Genomic DNA, 22,410 nt, shown 5'->3' with positions numbered 1-22,410 from the left:
TGAAACCAATTTCTAAATGTTAAATATTTCATTTTCAATTAACTTTTATGTAAGTTGAATATTTGCTTCAAAGGATACAAACTATAATTTCCTGAGTCAGTATAGCTATTATTGCAAAGCCAACAGTATGCTTTGTTAAAAACTTTACCTGAAATACTGCAAAATGCAAACCGTTTACAGCGCACAATGGGAAGAATTTTTATTATTCAAGAACAATGCTACATATCCTTGAGCACCATCTACTTGAAATAGCTTATTAAATACTTGCAGACTTAAAAGAATTTCTAATTGTAACACAATTCCATTTTTAGAAAAATAAAATTGCAGACTTATACATCAAAAAATTTTGTCAGAATTTTATTTGAATTCTCAGTATAGCCAAGACATACTTGAATTGTATTGTGCACCTGAGCTCTTGAATTTAAGTCACATTGGGGATTTGTGTAAGCAAAAGGCAACCTTGGAAGCAGCCAGGATGAGCATTAAAGCTCCAAAATATGGAGACATGTTTATTTTGTAATTAGTCACAGTGTTGATTTCTCTGTGTTTTGTTAGCTGCTTAAAAACATCAGAAATACCTCCACAACATCATACCCAGTTAAAGAGTTGGCATGGAATAAGAAGGAATTTTCTCTCCTTATTGTGTTAGTTGCTTGACATATGTCACAAGCAAGTCAACAAAAGCAATTTCAAAGAGAAACATTTGACATGTGGTAAAGAAGATTCTTGCTATGCGATCTCCAAGGCAATAGTATTGTGTGGGTTGACTCATGGTGATATCACTGACTAGTATTATAGCTACTAAAAATACATGATTTTCTGTTAAAGGTGCTACTCTATTTAAAAGTTTCTAAAACAACATGATTAATTGGTTATTTATTTTTTGTGATCTATCCAACTGAACTACAAAAACTAAATGAAACACTTTTCTTATTTTTGTTTATATTTAAGTGAAGCACCATCTTCCCAAGGCAAAATGTTCAAAAAGAAAACAAACAACAAAAAAACAACCAACCAACCGAAAAACAAACAAACAAACAAAAAACATCCATGCCAATTGTCAACAACCATGCTATTGCCAACTGCCAATAGCAGTATTAGGCAAGGATGCATGGCAGCAAGATCAAGTCAAAGAGACTGAAGTTCCACCTGTAATCAAGGCATGACTTGGGATGATAAAGCAACTTGGAGCTACAAATGCTAAAATTACCTGTTTATTCATAGGTCATACTTTGTGCAAAAGCCTGCAGAGTAAACTCTCTCCAATTAGTCTGGCAAAGAACTGCAGTCACTTTCACCAAAGGTACTATTCCTTTTAATGAAAGCGCCAAGTTCAGGACAAAATTCAAGGATGAGCTTGCAAGAAAAACCCAGTAAAAGCAATTAAGAACAACTCAATGTGTCTAACACTGAAAACTCAGCTAAGCAATGTAACTGAATGTAAATACTGACGATAGAGAACAAAACCATAATTCAGCCCTCTAAAAGGGGTGTTGCTTACAGAATCCCCTCACAGTATGCATCAAATGGAAAAGGTAAACCCAAATCCTTTCCTGAAGAAAGACTTAGAACAAAGTGATTGAAAAGCTACTTTTTGACCAAAACATAAATGTTTTGGGAACATATCATGTACCCAAAAAAGCACCTACAGTGATTTAAATGAGCATATAAAATGACCAAGAGGCATAATTATCCATTGACATTTAGCTGAGATTTGCTAAATTTTACCATTGTACTTCCTTATATAAGTTTTTATAAGGTATAATTACCTTAGATGTATTACACAAGACATCTAGCAGTGAGAGGAGTAGACTTACATTTGTACCTGTTGATCCTATTCCAGCCTTTATTATTTGCCTAAAAGTTTTGAAATACCTTGATCTCTCCTGAGGTTCCCAATTCAGTTACCTTAACATGGGAACTTGTCTAGAGTGTATTTGCATATCCAGCTGAGAAATCACTGACAATATATTATTTCTTCCCACTGGTGAACATCAGTTCCTGTGCCACCTTCAAAGTGAAGGAGTTTACCTTGGAATTCATTATAACCACTGTCAGTTTACGTAGGAGTCTCCAGCAGCAGGAAGCAATTATTATCTCAGTAATTATGTCCTCTCAGCTCAGTTCTTCATCCCTAACTGTATGAGAATTGCTATGGAGAACAAAACTTAAAGATAGCATTTTCATTTGTCAATTCCTTTATAGAAAACAGAACTCAGGAAGGCAGTTTAATGCAATATGTCTATTTCAGTGCAGTATTGTATCTTAGTTACACGAAAATATTCAGAAAAAGATCATTGATTTAAAAAGGAGGAGTGAATGAGAAAGGTTGAAGGGTGATGGATCAACTTCCTCTGAGCTGGGAGACAGGCCACTAGCTCAGAAAGACTTTCAGAGCAGTAATTTTAGCAGAAGCAGTAGGATGTGGAGCAGTACTGAAAGAAAAAAAAAAAAAAAAAGTTTTAAGAAGGCTTGCTGCATTTATCACAGTCTGTGCTGCCTGACAGTTCTTGTATGATCAAATGATCAGTGTGTGCTAAAAGTCCCTTTCTGGGCTAGGTTGCTGAGGTGTTATGTTTAGCCAGTGGAAAGATGAACTTCTGAAGGTATTCTGCAAGCTAGCCAAAAAAGCCTTCATTACTTATTTTTAGCATTTGCTGTTTTTCATGACAGGGACAAAAATATAATTTGTGGATAAACAGCTCTTTATCAGGCATCTGCACTGATGAAAAAAGACATGATCGAGGCAGCAAGAATCTTCCAACTTTAATACCAGCTCTTGTGCTGTTTGATGTTCTTCCTTCACACTAACACACTGTGTATGTTGAATGTCCTCCTGCAACGGCAAGTAGTCACAAAAAAGTCCCTTTTGTTTAATACTAAGCAAGAACTTTAGTATCAGACTCAGAAAAACAATCTTATCCTTAAATTTAGCCCTCTTCTTTCTTTGTTTTTCTGCAGCACTTTCAATTTTTCCAGCTGTAGCCAGAAGCCATCTCCAGGTCTAAATGAGTAAGTAAGCAGCTGTCACACATCCGTCTGCCATTCACAAGGAACAGGTGTATCCAGAATTGAAACAGAATCGGAGTGTCAAGCTTTATCTTCCTCTTTTTGTACATATTTGTTGTAGTAAAAATGCCACACACCACCACTGACTGAGCTTACTGCAGTAATATGTCTTGACCCACCAAGAGGAGCCTTCCATTGTACTGAGCTCTAAAAGTCTACCCATCTAACTTTCTGTTCGCTACATGTGAATCTGAGTTCTAACAACCTTTCTTTGACTGTGATCCTTTGATGCCACCGTATTAACAGGAATCAACAAGTAACGGAAAGCTATTATGATCATTAAAGTATGCAGAGGAAAAGTAGCCAACTTATGCTTATGCATGTGCCAGAAAGCAGAATACACATTTTTTCCAGTTCACAAACACTTGAGAAAGGAATTTTGGTCCTGGCATTGTTGGAAAAAATTAAATGCCTGAAGGACATTTAGTTCCAGCAATGATGAGGGGGAAAGAGGGAGGGGCCGGGGGGGAGCATGGCAAAGTTATTAAAAGATGTAATTGTAAAAGTACATAAAATCAACACATTTTATTAATGTTTTGAAAAAGACACACATTACAGGTAGTTTATTTTCAGCCAAATACCGAAGACATTTTTCAAAACTTGCCCAGGGAAAGCTTATTGAAGTCAACAGGAGTTTTGCTGAGTGAGGTCCGCAGGATTTGTTTCTAATAGTCACTGTTTATTACCGAAGCAGTAGCAGAAAAAGCAGTCACTGTGAATCATACAATATAACTATTTCCTTCAGAGGCTGACATTCAGGCAGATAATTCTGTTAAGATCTTTGTGGAGTTGGAGGGAGCGGTCTTCAGCAGACATTTGGATAACCAATGAGAAGCAATGAGCACACTAGTTACAGCATAGGTCTTACCTCAAACTAAATAAATCATTCTTTACCTCTTCTTTTTTATAAATGTGAAGGGAGATTAAGGACAGTAGAAGTTTCTGCCAAGATGAAGGCAGAGTGGATTTCTGGAAGGAAACATGTTTTCACCAAAAGAAAAGGGAAAAAATAAACAAGGTGGAAAAAGAAGCCAACTCTTTCCACTGAAAGAAACTGAAAATTAATACAGGAAAAAAGAGGTAAAAGTAGGAATAGCGCCTCTGAAGACTTGTTACTTCCTATTGCCTTTTTTTGTTTGACAGAGCACAAATTATCAATTTAACTGCTACTTCCATATTTAAAAGCTATGTTACTTTGCTCTTTTTTTATATCTATATTTTATTTTTTCATGTGTTTGCTTTCAAATTCTGCTTACTTTCATTTTTCCCTTGCTTTTCCTCCTATGACAGAGCAGGTATAGATACAAATTTCCAATCGAAGAGATGTTAATGTTCTTCTGTTACTTTGCAGCCTTGTCAATAGTCTGCGGATAAGGAGATTTTAGAAGTAGATGTATTTCAGCAAACAGATAGTTTGCTTTGTCTGATGTCTGGTGTGTTACATCAGGTAGTTTCAAGATGCATTTGAGGAAAGCCCTGAATCTCCCATTTCTTGACAACCTGCCCAGAGGAAAATATGTTTTCTAATATTTGTTGATTTACCTAAGTTGTTCTCTCCTCTGATTCAGTCTTTATATGTGTTAACTTCTGTATTTGTGTAGTACCTGATTTATGACTGGGGGCTTCTAGGCTTCACCACAATACTGTGCTGGTAGTCCAGCAATAACATGCCCTGTTCTTTGAGTCTCCTGTGTCCCTTATTTAGGAAAGCATCAAAACTCCAACCCAAATGTGTTAATTTGTAGATGGAGAATATTCCGAGACAATCCTTTGCAAATGTACTAAAAAATTGAAATAATCTCATATGTAATGAGGATTGCAAAAAATAATTACATATATGAGCTAAAATGGCTCCTACGAACTCCAAAAAATTCACTGATGTCTATTTTCATGGACTTGGCACTTTGAGTTGTTGTTTTTTTGTTTGTTTGGTTGTTTGGTTGGTTGTTGTTTGTTTTTAAATATTCGTAAGAGCACCACACATACATCTTTCAGTTCCTGGCATGTGATCTCTAAGAGAAATCACATTTTAAATCTTAAACTCAGCAGATGTCTTGGTAAATTTTTCTCATGAAGAAAGTTTCATTGAGTTTCATATGCAGAGTACATCAACCTATTTTCGATCACTTACATCCAAATGATAGATCTGACATATTTCCAGGAGATTTAATCTAGGGAAGTATTTATAGAGCTGACTCAAGTAAAGCAGCAAGACCATTGAAGTTAAAGCCCCTCTGCTCAAGGACCTATTATTTAAATGATATATTAGCAGGGTGCCTGCTCATCAAAGCAAACCCTAGATAAAAGATATCTCAAAATACAGAATATTAAACTTCAGACACTCTTGGCCCACATGGCAGTAGTCAGCTTAGGTTACAGTGTCCTTTGCTGATAAATTAGTGTAATTATTTCAGTGTGTTTTATAAAGGTGCACAGCATGTTCCCTTGGAAGGCCCCCCTCAAGAATATATTGTTCTTGGAATTCTTCCTTTGGAGCTGCAATGCCAGTCCAAGGGAAGCACAGAACAAAGTTCTTGCATTTAGGTAAACACCAGGCACTTGCCTTAACCCAAAGTAATAACGTAGCTACTTCAGATTTCTGGCAACAGTGCTTATTAGGTAGATTTGGCTTTATTGCACCAGTGTGTGAGCATGTATTGAAATACTAAACACCCTGATGGTCCCTTGAACAGAAATGCTTGTGTCCTGGAAAGAATGACTGTTTTCCAATAGAATTAGATTTTGGTGATGGATATGATAGCTGGTTCAGAAAAGCATGTATGGCATGGGACAGACTCTGGCTAAGGCAGCTTCCTGAGAAGAAATTTTCAGAACATTTGCAACCTGTCTACAATTCACTACACCTCTTTATCCATGCTAAGAAAAACAGCATACATTCTAGGTCGTGAATGTGATTTGAGTCCGTACAACACCTTTCTTTTTAATAACTACTTTGCCACAATCAGTGAGAAGAATTTGCAAACCACATGTGGGCCTATTCTTGACCAAATGGAAACTTTCTGTGGAAATTCATTTCTGTCAGTGAAACCCCCGCCAGGAAATGTTTCTTCAATGCAGGATGTAAATCAGACAGAGTCCTCATGCTACAATATCCAGTTGCTCTGTAGCTACAAAACTCATCCGACACTAAAGTGTTTTGTCCTTGCATCAAATCAGACAAACAAGGACTCGTATTTCCCACTTCCTAGTATTGTCTATTGAGTTGTTGACTCTTGCAGGTAAGCTATGTGTGTCCTTGGAGCAATTACACTCCTTCACTGAATTTTCTTCTCAAAAATAGACATAAACTTGTCTAAATAAAAGAAAAAAAAATATAAGAGATATCCCAGAAACATTTGGAAAAACTCAGTCACTTTCATTATGTAAAAAAGTTTCCCAGGCAGTTCTTTTTAGAGCACGGTGTTAGACTTCAATAAGACCTAGCTTAAGGCAGGGTAAGTAAATATGTTGGTTTGTTCTACCAGCTTCTCCACAGTGCCACCATCAGTTCTTGAATATAAAAAGAATACTAACGTATCTTTGACCTAGAATGGAAGTCAGATCTCCTGTAAATTAGAGGATGCTGTAGCAAAGGATCAAGTAACAGCCTTTCTGAAACTATACCTGGTGCTTCCTGGGTAAGCACAAGGATTGAGGACCATCCCTCTCCAGATCTGCTCTGAAGAGCAGAGAAGAGGGGAAACATTCTTTCCTGGTCCTTCCCTGACGATAGCTTTCTCATTCTAACATCTTCATTGCAGGTGTAAATTCTGTCATCTGGAAAAATCACCATTGCACAAATGCTGCTAGGCAGAAAAATATATGGCAAATAGACAGTTTTATCCTGTCCATGAATTGTCATAATATTTTTTATGGCTGTATTTGTAGTTACAAATTATTCACAAAATTATTTCTTCTAATAATCCTGAAAATGTGGATTGATTTTGAGACAATCCTGGTGAACCATAACCAAATGTTTTTAAATACAAGCTATATTCCTTGGACATGACTGGGTATGTCCAAGGAACACAGGATCTTTGAATAAATGCAACACCGATAATAAGTGTATTAAAAATCCAAAACACCAAATTAGTGTGTTTAAATTTACTTTAGTTGCTAATATTACTGGTGATGTTTTAAATAGCAGAAATATTAATGCAAAGGAAACATACGAAATGTGTAAGCATTATCAAATACTGATCTGAAACATAAATAAATCAGAGAACTATGGTAGTACTCAGTTACCTCTAGAATCAGAGCTGAGCTAGAGCCTCCAAATTCAGATTTGGATTTGTAACATGCCAGCATAAGAGATTTTTGAATCAAGGATTTTAGAATGGTATGTTCTAGAGATCCGGTTCATTCATTATATATGAATCTGAATGGGGGGCTTGAAATGCTTTCAGAAAAAAAAATAATTAAATTAAATTTTGGATTCATATATTTTGATTCAGTCTGCATTTTAAATGAAACAAGTACTTGCTTGCAAGAAATCTTGTGTACATTCCCTTTGGAATCACAATGTTACATTTACTGGAAGCACAATATTGATAAAAATCTTTCCTGACATCTCACAATCCCAGTGAAATGACAAGCAGTGACCTGGACACCACTTGACTGAGGAATGCAAGACAGTTTCCTATCATAAAATCTCATAACAGATTTTCAACATGCTTTCAAAATAAAGAAATAAATCCAAAGCACTTATCGCTTCAGTTCTGCCTCTTTAATGTGTTGTCTTGCCTTCCTGACCTGTAATCACAGCAACAATGCTGGGAGCCATTAAGAGAACAGCTACATAGCTCCATGATGTCAAGTGCACAGATCATTGTTGCAATTTAAGGACAACTGCTGCCTGCTGCCTAGCTGGTTCTCTGCAGAGGTGACAGCCAACAGGAGGAATGCTCAGCATCATTACCATCTATTTTGATTCGAAGACATATGTACAGGGAGACATCCTTGCCTAACCACTGGTGAGACATATTTATTTACAGCTGGAATGATAATTACATGGATGGTTCTTTTAAGCAGTATGGTTCCTCCTTTTCACTTTAAAATAAGAGTGATCATGCTAAATCTGTTATTACAAGTGGTGGTGTTTTTTTTTTTTTTTTTCTTGGTACTATATAGGACTGCCAGCTTGCCAGCTCAGCAAAGATATCAACAAGCACTTGTTTTGTTGAAGCACTTGTTTTGTTGACCAGGCCAAAGAAAAACAAGTGCAATTCATTTTAAAGATTTCAGCATTTGAAAAAATATACTTTTCAAGCAATTTCTGTGGGACAACAGGAATGCAGTGATAAACAGGAGAACTGGACTTACTATATCACTTAACATTAATTAGGTTACTGATATCATGTACACCTCAAATTTAAAAAAAAAAAAAAAAAGTAGCAGTATCTGGCAATATGTATAAACAAACAGGTCTTCCATGTGGGAATGACTGCATACAGCACAGTTTCCAAGGCATTATTACAGCAATGTATTAAGCTGGTATGTACAAATCTGTTCCCCTTGAAATAGCTTTCATGCACTTTCCTCAGCTCCAGAGGAACCTGTACCAGCCTCAGAGGACAGATCCACTGTGGCAGCACCCTGTCCCACTTGTGGCCCTGTGCTGCAGTGCGGGAGCATTTAAACAAACCTGAGGAATGTTCCATAGCTGAGCATGTCACACTCATGTTTAATTACTACTGCAGGGTTTAGAACATTAGTACACACCAATTCTTGCTTGATGCAAGCATCTCTCAATGTATGCTCCAATCCCAGATAACTGCTATCTTGTAAAGTACCCTAAAAGAAATCTACAATTTGCTACAGCCTAAGGCAGTGCTATCATCCTAATGTAATCTAAAAATCTGCAGAGGGGAAAAAGATCTCTTTTCAGCAGTTATTGCTGGGTTGTTGTTTTTTCTTATCACTAAACTTTTATAAAAAAATATATAAAGAAGCATTACAGATTTCTATTACTTTTTATGATTAAAAAAATGGGATTTTTTTTTGACATAAAAAAATCAAGCATCACACCTATTCTAAAAGAAAAATATTTCAATAACAAGAGTTAGAACATCTTTGGTACAGGCCTGGCTCACAGACCTATCTTCACTATCTGGGTTTCCAACAATTATACCATTACATATTTCCATACATTAAAACCAGATCCATTAATATAAACCAGAAATTACTTCCATGTGTTTCCATACAAAATAGTCTCTTTCCTCATGTTTATTAAATTTCCTGTCTGAAAAGATGTAAACTGATATCCTCATCCAGCAAAGCACTTAAATACATGTTCAAATTCATGCATATTAGTAGGCTTCTTGATCAGGATCTAAATGAGGCTGCCATCACATCTTTCACCTACAGTAGAGTGATGTAAAACAATAATGAAGAGAGACAAAGTGTATTGCCACCATTTAATATAGTTATTATTGGGAACCAGCAGCGAAGCAGCTTGTATTAGGCCTCCACTATGCTGCATGAGTGGTTTCCCTTTAGGTTCTAAATAGTCAGAAATAAAATTGAAATTGTTCAGAAAAAGTCAGCACTGTTCAACAAAATCAAAAGAACTGCAGAGGTGACTCAGGTGGGGTATTGCCCTCCCGTTCCCAGTTTCCCTAGAGGCCGCAAATACTGAGGTTTCATACAGGGGAAGCTGATTATGATTTTACAGTAATTAGTCTCATCCACATCTTGGTTTTCTTTCTAAAGCATTCTTCAGATCAGTATTTTGACTGAAATTAAATGTTAAATTCATACTCATAATTGTACCTCATCTGAAAGCTATCAACAGTACAATCAAATTCAATTTCTGTCTCTTCTTTTATTCCATTTTCCTGCCTGGCCATCCCTCCTTCATCTTCTCATATTCCCTTGCCTTCCTTTAACCAATATATTATTTTACAAATAATTTGTTCTTTTTCAATATTCTTCCTTTTTCTTTTTCTTTTTCTTTTTCTTTTTTTTTCTTTTTCTTTTTCTTTTTCTTTTTCTTTTTCTTTTTCTTTTTCTTTTTCTTTTTCTTTTTCTTTTTCTTTTTCTTTTTCTTTTTCTTTTTTTCTTTTTCTTTCTTTTTTTTTCTTTTTCTTTTTTTCTTTCTTTTTTTCTTTTTCTTTCTTTTTCTTTCTTTCTTTCTTTTTCTTTCTCTTTCCTTCTTTCTTTCTTTCTTCGCTTTGCTTTCTTGCTTTCTTGCTTGCTTTCTCTCTTGCTTTCTCTCTTGCTTTCTTTCTTTCTCTCTTTCTCTCTCTTTGTCTCTCTCTTTCTCTCTTTTATTTCTTTTTTCTTTTCTCTTTTCTTTTCTTTTCTTTTCTTTTCTTTTCTTTTCTTTTCTTTTCTTTTCTTTTCTTTTCTTTCTTTTCTTTTCTTTTCTTTTCTTTTCTTTTCTTTTCTTTTCTTTTCTTTTCTTTTCTTTTCTTCATTTTATTTCTTTCTTTCCTTACATTTTCTCTTTTCCTTCCTTCCTTCCTTCCTTCCTTCCTTCCTTCCTCCCTCCCTCTCTCCCTTTCTTTCCTTCCTTCCTTCCTTCCTTCCTTCCTTCCTCTTTTCTTTCTCCTTCTATTCGTTCCTTTCTTTTTTCCTTTGCTTCCCTCTCTCTCTTCCCTCCCTCCCTTCCCTCTCTCCTTCCTCCCTTTCCTCTTCCCATCTTCTTTCCTTTCCCTCTTTCCTTTTTTTCCTTTTTCTTTTCATCTTCCTTTCTCTTTTGCACTTTTCTATCCACTTCCCATTTTCTTCATCTTTTCACTCTTCACTACCATGGTATTTTTTTCTCTCTATTTTACTGCTATTTTTCTATTCAAAATATTATGTAAGAGTATATGTATGTGTATAAATTAAATATGAAAATATTTCATTAACTGAGATAATTTCAAGAGGGTTCATCCTTCTAGAATTGCTTTCAGAAATGACAGTTGCTACCATTTGCAATGATTTAGGAAAGCTCAGAAGTAAAACTAAAAATATAGTATCAGAAAAATATATAGAGACATGTAAATGAAGGCTAAAGTTAGCATACACTAAACTATATACACAATAAAATACTGTTCTACGTAAGTGGAAATTCAATATAAATATTTGTACTCTCTACCAGGAGAATAAATAAAATGAAATTTGATGTTCAGCAGTATTGATTTTCTATGCTTCTTTATATTTGGGCTTTGAAGATATTTGTTTTTGTAAGAGTAAGCTTATAAGATTTCCTTTACATTCTCTACATGTCAAAATAGGCATCACAGGGAAATTTTCAAGTCAGCTGCTTGAGTACACAAGACAAATCCAAAAGTCTGGCTACTAAAAAAATACTTCAGAATTTATGGGTTTGATATAGAAACAAAAAAAACAGATGAGAAATAAAGTAAAACTCCTTGCAATACATTTTCGTGTAAGCGTGTAGACTAATCCTCACACAGAATTGATTTAAAATAAACTCAGAAGACTTGATGCTGGTTGTGGCAAATCAGACAACGCAGTGGGACACTAGATTTTGCAAATGCCCAGTCATATTTGTTTTAGTTGGACAAGAGAATTTGTGTACAACTAATGCTCTGGGATCTCAGGCCATCTTGAAGAGAAAACATCATATGGCTGTATTTTTAAGCAAACAAGGCGTTTTGGTTTCTTTGTATGACTGAATATTTTGAAACTCGAGTAGAAAATGAACTAGCAGTTAGTTTTGGTGTGACAGAGTCACTGCTATTTAGATGCTTAAATAGAAACCTGTGGTGGTGCTGGTCAGCTGCAGTTTGCTGAAATCCTTGGCTGATCAAAGGTACCCTCTGAAGAGGAAAGCATGACAAGGAGACACCACCTGTAAAGGAAAAATGTTACAAATTGAGACATAAAATTCAGCTTCCTTTTCCAAGTAAAAAGGCTCATGTCTGTACAAGAGCACTGCCCTTCTGTAAACTTCTATAAACTCTACAGCTACTCAGAAGTGAATACAGTCACATTCAGCTGAGTGCCATAAGAAGTAGAGGAGGAATTTGGCTTAGCTGCTCAGTTACAACAAAAATAACTTAACATTTAATGTGAAATTAAGATATTGCATGTGATTGCTTCATGCTCTAAAGCATACTCTGCAAGTTGCTTTTATTCAGTATAACCATCTGTCACCTTTCTCAAGAATTTTCATAGAATCATAGAATATCCCGAGTTGGAAGGGACCCACAAGGATCATCGAGTCCAACTCCCAGCACCACACAGGTCAACCCAAAAATTCAGACCATGTGACTAAGTGCACAGTCCAAACGCTTCTTAAATTTTCTCCACAAACTGAATATTTAAAATTGACATGAACAAAATCTCATCTCATAGTTAGTTAATATCATAAAAATGCACAGCTCTTCACTGTAGGGACATGAAAGAGCTAATAACTTCACTGTGCTCTCCAGTCTGCTGGTCAGACTGAAACTGTTGGGCATGTCAGAGCTCCATTTCTGCCATAGGACTCCATTAAATCGCTCCCATTTTGTGCCACACCGGTATATTCAGTGACTTAGTATTTGCCAGATGCAAAAGCTGTAAGCTTCTAAGACCCTACCCAAAAGTGCGGAAGGAAAAAATAGACATACTTTCATTCAGAAATAGTAGGAATGCAGCCATGTGCAAGCTGTTGCTGTCTGACACAATTTGAGTATGGGATCATTATTTATGTCACGTGGAAAAATAAGAAGTGGCTGCTAAAGCTCTCTAAAAAAAACATCACACAAAACCTTCTGGTTAAACCTTGGTCTGGTTTAACCTTAAACCTTAAATTTTGTGTCTAAATATTCAAAAACAGCTAACTGATTTTATCCATAAACGTAGATATTTTTGCTTATGTTTCTGTAATATCAAAGTTTGCTGAATTCTGAAGGCAGGTTCTCCCACCATACAATTCAAAAGAACACAAGGGGAGACACCAAGCCACCTCACTGCTTCAGGTGTCTGATGCCAAACGAGTGCATGGCCAATTTTTCAGTACAAATTTTAACATCCTGGAGGCTGCTCTGATTTGTACCAGTTGGCAAGTTTCCAAAGGAGCCGTCCTTGTGGCCACAGCTTAGAGGGGCTCAGGAAAGTATCAGTCATGACTCCATGCTGACACTGGCACCGAGACAGAATACAGCTTATTCTGGCTCTATGCTAGAAGGCATCCCACCCACAACTGTAGGAAAATGTCAGGTATCAGTGTAGTGCAAAGTATTCTTAATAGCAATATTTCTGGAATTTGTTTTTTGAACTTGTTTGTAAACCTATACAAGTACAATCTATACACCTCGCACTTACTGTGCATTGCAAAAGCAAGCAGATAGCTAAAATGAATATTGTCAGAAAGAAAAGGACTCAATCTTGAGACAGAAGACCCGTAGGGAGACAGAGTTTTAAAATATGTATTTTTTTGATTTTGCATTTGGGATGCTCAGTATTGAAATTTTTGCTTGCTATTTATTTTACATTATTTATAAATTTACATTATTTATTTCTCTTAATTTGTATTATGAAAGTATGCATTGTTAAATGCACCTTCTCACTTCTCTCTTATTTCTCTACATGTACATGCTAAATATAATGATAGGCCTTCTTTTGTTGAAAACATTCATATTTTACACCTTTTTTCCTCCTGTCCACAAGGTAGTGATTTTCTTTCTTAGCCACAGATTATTCTCTCCCAAATCCATCATTCCCAACCACTCATTTGGTGGAGCACAGCAAGCTTTTTCAATCACTCCATTTTGCTGATGATGCATATGAGGTTGCAGAACTTAGTCTTGTCCTCACAAGTGAATTGTTTTGGTATGATTTTGTTGTAAATCTGAAGCATTGCAGTTACAATCTTATACAAGGAGGTTCTGATTCCAATACCACAAAGCTTTTTTAAGTTTGTTTGCATCACATGGAAAGAGTTCTAAGCTAAAGTAAGCAAGCAGTTCTTCTCTAATAAAAGTGTTCCTGCAGGAGATTATACCCATGTAACAGTTCAAATGATTTGTATCCTTTTGAGACAAAGTCCTAGACAATGACGTGCTCCATGCAGACATAGAAGATGCATCCAGATGGTAGCTCTCTATGTTGTCTTAATTGGTTCAGATAGGATGGTTTTCTTTCATAATAGCATGTCTCAATTTTTGGTCAATTTTTAGGAGGAAAACTGTCCTTAGAGCTGAAATTTTACCATGTCTATAAGTCATTAAGTTGCTACGAACCTTTCAGAAGCTTGCTATAAATGCCAGCTTATAAAAAGCACTAAACTCTATTAAAAAAAAAAAAAAAGTAGTAGCAGTAAATCATTTCTGATATTATATTCTCCATAAGCATGACACTTTCTCTGTATTTTCAGACATCTAAAGAACAATAATGCTACATGTTATGGTAGTCAGATGGGTCAACAGTCTAAAGAGCCAGTCCTGCTTAGACTGCATGAATATATACTTTGAGAACAGACTTACATGGTAGAAAATTAAATAAAAGAATCCTAGGAGAAATTTCAGTTTAGAAAAACATCACCCCACAGGGAAAAGAACCCACTTGTTAGAAAAGGCTGAAAATTAATTTTACCATCTGAAAGACTGAGTTTTCCTAGTAATTCAGTGACTGATTCTCCTAATGGATTCCCTATGGGTAGATTATTTTCATGTACATTGAACCAGTTTTGATAAAAACATCTTAAATTAACAGTTTAGATCTGCAAACATTTGCACTATTTTTGTCTGGTTCTACTATTCCTTGTGCTTTGAAGACTCTAATCTCTGCTACTGCAACCTCTGAAACATGAGGGTGAGGTGCCTGATTTCAGAAATGCTCATGTTGTCTTTTCTGTGAAGTAAAGGAACATTTCAGATCATGAATGTTCAGGAACTACTACAAATGGAATTTTAAGTCCAGGAAAAGGTGGGTAGCTGTGATGACATGAACACCGAGTAAGAGAGTATTCATCATTTTAGAGGGTTTAGGTGAGAGTACAAACAAACACATTTACGTAACATTTAAAAATTGGTCAATTCGTAATCTTTTGCTCATCAGGCAAACACAAAGGCCTTTCCTTAAAGCTCTTTTTGCTCTCTACTTGACCATTCCATGCATCACAAATCAAGACAGTAATGGAGATGTCAAAATGCCTGTAGAAGATCTTGTGAAACCCCTACTGTTTTTAAATCATACTACTTCATACACCTGAAAATGTATTAAATTAAAATTACTTTTAACCTTGTACTAGTCATGCTTTTGTTCTTGATCTATGCAGAACTCAGATCCTTCAGTTTCTACTTCATACCTGTTATATAATTCTTCTTTGAATGGGATTTAAGTATACATTTCACTTTCTATGGTCATTTTTTCTACATAGAAACATGATGCACATCTATCAATTTATAGAAGCTGTCTATAAAAATAAGGGAGAGAGAGACATTTAAAAATGGGTAGAGGTTAGGAAATAATTTACCTGGCAACCACAGAACAGCACTTTATCTACTGCCAGTGAGGGTAAACACTTAGAAAGTTAATCTTGTATTCAGCAGTACCAAGTTTATCTCCTGACAGAAGATTGCTAGAAGAATTCCAGAACCAGAGTGTTTTTTGCTTGTTTGTTTGTTTGTTTTTGTTCTGGGACTAGTATATAAGGAATTATTCAACTGCCATCTTACTTAAAAGACTGTCTCTTTTATATCTATGTTTATCATTCAGTTGACTCCAGTGTAGCTGATTTACAGATTCAGATTTCACAATTTTGCCTTCCAGCCAAGTTGTCTATGCAGTTTGAAACTGATTTTTTATTTTATTTTTTTCCATTTTTGATACCCAGAAGACTTAAAGGTAGTTAAGCAACTACCACCCTGGTTTACCTAATAACAAGTTCTCATCCATGATGAAGAGACATTTTAGGGCAATGAAAATCTTCTCATATTCAGTTAAATACATCATTTTAAAACTAATTGTAATCTGATCAAATATATTTGATTTGCATTAGCATAATTCTAACACCTCATGGAGATTCCTTGAAAATCAAGACTTTCAGTGCTGCTTTACATTTTGGAGCATTAGGAGTATAGAAAATACAAGAAATAAAATTTCAATAAAAACAAACTACTAATTAGTGACATGCTGGTTACTATGAAACAGGACGGAGCCAACATAAATTGTGTATAACTGTAATTCTAAACATATCTCCTATCACTTAGTAGAGAGGACAGTCTTGAGGTTCAAATCCCTTCATTCCACTTAGACAATGCATTGCATCATATGATTCCAATTTATTTCCATTTATTACAGGCTACTTCTGTAACACTTTTCATTAAAGGAAAGAAGAAAAAAAAAAGCAAAAAACAGCAGATGGAAACAACACTCAAGTGCATTGCTCTGACCCCAAAATCAAAATCATTAAATGCTTAAAGCCTTGTTTAAAAATAAGTTTACAAACTCCATTTTTAATTAAGACAAGGGGAGAATAACAATACAAAATTCAGAAAACTGCACTGTAAGAGACGTTCAAAAATTTGCTAGATTTTGGTCCATGGAAATTGCAGGAAGGCAAAGGGCTTTTTTATACTAACTTTCCAAGTGCAGGAATAAGAAGAATTACTGTCCACAGGCTCAGCTATATCTGTGTTCACAATCTTATATGCATCTCCACTTTATCCACATATATTAATCATATACTTTGGATGGAGCTGCCTCTAGATAAGTGTGTTGAAGATAGCATCCGTTAAACACTAAAAGCTTATTCCCTGACATCAGGCTTCATTCTGAAAGCTCCTTTGATAAATGTCTTATTTAGTTTCTGGACAAGTCCAGAGCACAAAGAACATCTTTTATTTCTGAGAAAGGACAGATATTTGGTGAGCTTACATTGTATTTTGAAGGATTCTAAGCTATTCCTACCTGGAGGGGGAAAATGGCTCACCAAAACATACAAAGAGTCCTCTAGCAGATGGGACTTCACACACACACAACTTCTGCTAATGGAATTGTTTTAATGTTGACAGCTACACAGAGCAAGATGGATTTCATGTCTACCATAGAGAAAGCTGCCTTTGTCCTGTCTTTATTCAAGTTGAGTCTGTCCTGACTATAATACACTGTGAGTAGAATAGTCTTTCTATAAACTGCCATGACTGCTGAGCTTCCACTGCCACCTGGAATTTCATTCATGTTTAGGGTAAATATCACGTTTTTAATAGCATTAGTAAATTGATACCTTGCTCCATAACTAATGTGACCAGCATTTCTAGCTAAAAAACATTGTATTTCTCCTTTTCCCCAAAGAAGGAAAAAGTGTGAACTCCTGAAAATGTTTTTCAACATTGCACCTTTTACTTATCAAAACAATAAAGAAAGAGCCAGTCTCCTCTGTTCACATAAGCAGAATATTTCTGTTAGCAGCTGCTCTTTCCTTGCATAGGGTGCCTTTAAGCAAAAAAAAAGATCACTGAATAAATAAACTGGGCCTCTTTCCCTTCATCTGCCTCTTGCTCCTAAAACTTCTCATTTTTTACATAATTGATCAGCGTTATTTGGATGAATGTGTTTGCACAGCTTTGGCAAGCAACTGTGTATTTTTTCCTTCTCATGCTGGAAGGAACATTTTATTTCAAAGAGTTAAACAGCCACAGAGACCCTTGAGATGCTCTACATCCTCTAGCTGTGGTATGCACTCTGCTAAACTTTGAACGATACACTATGCAGCAGCTCCTTTGAGGATACGGCTATGTAAACCATCTTACAGACTCTTTTCCTACCTATACTAAAGGTCTAGTGTCTCCAGGCAAAAAAAAAAAAAAAAAAAAAAAAAAATCCTAACGATTCCTGTAATTGGAAAAAATTACTGCTAGAAAGAATCAACAGGAAAGGACTGAAATGAACAGGTAATCCAAACACGTGCCTGAAATTCCACCATTAATAATATAATTGGTGCAAATGTTCCCAACAATGCTTCATTGTTAGTCACACATACCATTGTTTACATTGTTATGATGGTTAGGTTACCACAAATATAACTGTACCTCAAGTCTGGGAAGGTTGTGACATGATATAAGTCAACCTCCTGTCACACTTCCGTTTATTTCGCCACCGAAGAGGGAGTTAGCAGCAGAGATGCAGATCCCATATGTGCTGAAGTCCCAGAGCCACATGGATTTCTTTTGGAAACTGGGATCATTAAGTGAAAAAAACTATGAAATAAGCCCTTTAAACACAATAGCCAAATTCTTTTCTCAGTCAGTAAGTGTAACTCAGGAATTCTGATTCTCTTTTTTCAGCTGCCAGATGAAGCCACAGTAGGAGTACATGGTTGGTTTTATGAAAAAACAAACACATCTACCAGTGCAAGACTTAAAGTCACTGCACAAAACACATTTTTAAAAAATTATTTATTCAGTGGAATCATTCCTTTCTGTCAGAGAATAAAAATTGGTAATATCCCTTGTGTCACCATGTGTGATGGCTCTCTGCAACTTACTCTTGCAACTTCTCCCATTCAGCATACATATGCAGCCACTCAGAATTTAGCCAAGTGGGACTGACAAAGATCTAGTTTGGACAAGATATATTAAACCCTCTATTTATATAATTAATTTATATAACATTTCACCACTGAATATGATGAGTTGTCAGGCCAGTCACTGTCTGCTTCTTCATCTAAAGACAGACCACATTTCATGACCACACTTCACCTTTTGCAGCACGGCAGGAACATTTTACCTTATTTCTGAAAGGCTCCATGGCATATTTTCAACTTTGTCTTGACGGACACAGCTCTGAAGTTGTTTTTAAATCTGCCAGTCTAGTCTTCTTTCATAACAGCCATTAGGTTCATTGTTATTCTAAATTTTGACACTGCTTTTTGTTGCTTACATGCAGGTTATGTCTCAGTAATAGAGTTGGGGGGGCAGAGAGGGGCACAGATGAAGGGGGGTCAGAGAAGGAAAACCAAGAGAGGATGAAGGTAAAAGACATGTGACAGAAGATCCCTAACAGTTTTTTTTCTTTGACAGATGAGAGAAGCATAGATTGTATGAAGTACTTTGGGGCTCAAGGCATTGAGGGATCTATCTCCATCAACTGAAGAAATGATTTCTGGATATAAGACATTTGCTATTATTGGAAGACGAACAGAGGGACAGAATACAGAACCTCTGTAGAATGAAAAAGCCCAAAGGAGACTGAAACACAGCATTCCAAATAATTTAGGAAAAACAACACTGAGGGCAAACATTTCCTTTATATAACTTGGCAGACCAGTGCTAAAAAATGAAATGTGGATCTCTAGCACTTGGCAACAGCAAACGGCCAAAAAAGGTCCTGTGTGAATAATATGCAGAGCAACTGTGAGTTTTAATTCAATTCATCACAAAAATTAGGAAAAGATTTTCTACCTTGCCAAATTCTGAACTACTTTTCTCATCTGTTTCTTTTTTTTCTTTTTTGTCTTTTTTTTTCCTATTTTTTTTTTTTAAATCAAGCCCTAACAATTATTTTTCTATTACAAAACATACTAGCAACATAGAATTATTGATAGTACAATGCTGGGAATGTTATTGACTTAAAAAAAAAAAAAAGACATCTTAAAAGGCCAAATCTAAATGTCTCATTAATTTTGTTAGAAGGTAACTTATCTACAGTGGGTCAGCCTTGGAATGGCAAGGCTTGGGGGAAGTAATTTATCTATTGCTATCAAAAGATCTCTTGTAACACAAAGTTCAGCCAAATTTATCTGTCCATTCAGGTTATTATGTCCTGTTTTCTTAACCCAGAAATTTGCTCAGAGAGCATTAGCTCACCACCAGCTCCATAGCCCTTCTCCCATAGAAGAAAAACTGTATTTGTAGCAATTTTTTTTGTGTGAATTAAAGCTGTGAAGCAATATTGGCCTTTTAAGGCCAAAATATTAAAGATTCTGAGCTTGTGTTCCCCTATCTGGCACCAAAATACGTACCCATATTTTTTGCTCTAAGTCAAAACATCTGTTGAAAACTGATAGGTATCAGTAGACGAGAAGTGGTCATTCTTAATGCCATTGATAATAAGAGGATAATAGACAATAAAAACTGTCAGTGAAGTTACAAATAATGAAAGCACTGAATCAGATAAATAGGAACTGGCGAAACTCACTTAGTAAACCAAACCATGCCTGGAAATCTTGGGGGAGAATTCTAGGTGGAGCAGATCAAATCCTTGACACAGATCCTGTTAGTGGTTTGCCAGTACTGCCTATCTGGAGCCAAGGACCAAGCACAGGCTTTGGCAATGCTCAGCTTCCTAGCATAGTTAAGCTTCATGTGAGGTGCCAGCAATGACCCAGATACAGTCACCTTCAAACAACTTCCTAGTTTATTTATTCTGAGTGATCACAATGCTTTACAAATTGCTTGCAACAACAAAGAAAAATGTCTTGTTGAATCAAGTTGTCCGAAGAGAAGATGTTGTAGGTTCTCCCTACTGCATGCAGTACAGCCAGGCCTTAGCAGAGAGTTTGAAGAACTGCTGACAGTGGACCTGTAGCAGCAGAAGACTAGGTTTTGGAGAGTGTGAGTTGCCTCTACCTTGAAACAAAAATGGCTTCTTATATTTTCAGGGATTTTCCATTACTTTAGGTTTTAAAATCTAATTTTCATTTTAATATATTTTAGCTCTTCTTATAAATTCAATTCCAAAGGCAGTGTAAATCAAAGCATTTTCTGTATGAGTTGTGGGAAGAGCCCAGGGTTTCTGATTTTCTATAATGAGCAAAAGAGAAATGGGTTGAAGACATCTTTGCCTGTGTTCTGAACAATCTTTTATTGTTAAAAACATTATTTTCAACTGAAAAAAATATTCAAAAATCCCACTGATTTCAGGAGACCAAGAAACTGACTGAGACTCTAAAATGTGGAACACTAAAATTTCTGAAGAAGCATCAGGTTTCATCATAAGATCTAGAAATCTGTCAAGTCCTACTAGGCATCATTTCTTACACCACTGAGTGAAAAATCACTTTTTTTTTTTTGTCTTCGCTTTGCAGTTTCATAGGCCCAGAAGCTCGTAGGATTTATCAACAGAAGATAGCAAATCCCGACAAAAGTTAGTGCTACAGAAAGTCCAATAGGAAATGACATGCTTCTGCAACTATAAAAACAACAAAACCAAAACCAAACCAAAGCAAAACTCAAAAAAAAAAAAAAACCACACAAACAGAAGAGAGCTTCTGACAGTGTGGGAAGTGGCCTAAATAAGGCCATTTTTAGGAACTACTGATACGATACATCAGGAAATTATACTTATTTCTGCAGTTTTGCATTGGTTCTGGGGAAAGTCTTGGAAATGGCTGTAAAACACCAAATGGAAGAATGGTCAGTAAACCACATCTTGAAGCAAGGACAGCCAGCATGGTCTCAGTAAGGGAAGGGCATGCCTCGCTTGCTTGCTGGAATTGCTTAAGCCTGTGCCTGCCAACACAAACAGGGGGAATGCTGTGGACACTGCATACCTGGATTTTCAGAAAGCACTTGCCAGAATTCCTAACTGAGATTACTGTCTAATGTGCAAAGCCATAGCCTAATTCGGAACAGGCAAAGGGGGCCCCACAGAAGTGAAAGGTGGCACATTGGGCAGGGAACAAGGCAACCCCCCTGAAGGCATGGGGAGGTTTCTGCTTCTAAGAACTGGCCTTACTAATAAGCTTCAAAATGCCTGGCAAGTTGGACTTGGTTTGGATGTGTACATAGAGAAAAGGAGTTGCAATACATCCGGAGGCACAAAGAGATCATTTTATTATTAAACAAGAAAGATAATTAATAGCCAAATTGTAATTTTGCTAATTTTGTAAATTTCAAGATTAAAGAAACTCAAAGCAAAGGGCAGAGCTGTACTCACCAAATCTCTACACAGCCTATTAGAAAAATAGCTTGAGACACACCAACAGTTTTTAGCCAGAGCTACTGAGAAAAAAATGAAGGCTAGAGTAACTGTGAGGTTGTAAATAACTGAAATGTCAAGTTAGCTGTGGAACTGAACAGAAAATAAAAACTTGGTTTGATCTGAAAAGAAAGTTGAAAAAGTTTATTTAAGGTGAAAAAAATATTGGGAACCAAGACGACCAATCTGATTCCATGTTTCTAAATGTATTTCCAAATACTAATATAAAAAAGCCAGGTATAAAATAAGAAATAGGCAAAAATTCTTTTTTAACTACTGTGCAATTGAGGCACTCACTCAGAATTTATGAAACACATATCCTCTTCTATCTTCCCACTCATGCTGACTTTAACAAGTCCAGTATAATGTATTATAACATTGGATGTATTTCCTCTTCTGTTGAAGCTGTTCTTTCTGCCAAAAGTATTTATATATTCATTTACTTGGAGGCAGAAAAGACCAGTACTCACTACCTGTAGG

The 22,410-nt window shown here is 36.0% G+C and overlaps 1 long non-coding RNA gene across 1 annotated transcript; it reads left to right on the top strand.

Moving 5' to 3' along the window:
* The first annotated feature begins 7,656 nt into the window (after positions 1 to 7,656).
* LOC118244495 (uncharacterized) lies at positions 7,657 to 20,597 on the top strand. Its single transcript, XR_007708320.1, has 3 exons — positions 7,657 to 8,042; positions 17,025 to 17,119; positions 19,032 to 20,597. It is a non-coding gene; the product is annotated as an uncharacterized LOC118244495 (long non-coding RNA).
* The last annotated feature ends 1,813 nt before the right edge of the window (positions 20,598 to 22,410 follow it).

Source organism: Cygnus atratus, chromosome 5, assembly GCF_013377495.2.
Source record: "Cygnus atratus isolate AKBS03 ecotype Queensland, Australia chromosome 5, CAtr_DNAZoo_HiC_assembly, whole genome shotgun sequence".
Classification (NCBI taxonomy): domain Eukaryota; kingdom Metazoa; phylum Chordata; class Aves; order Anseriformes; family Anatidae; genus Cygnus; species Cygnus atratus.
The sequence above is the reverse complement of the archived record's forward strand: the minus strand, read 5'-3'. Positions and strand labels throughout refer to the sequence as shown.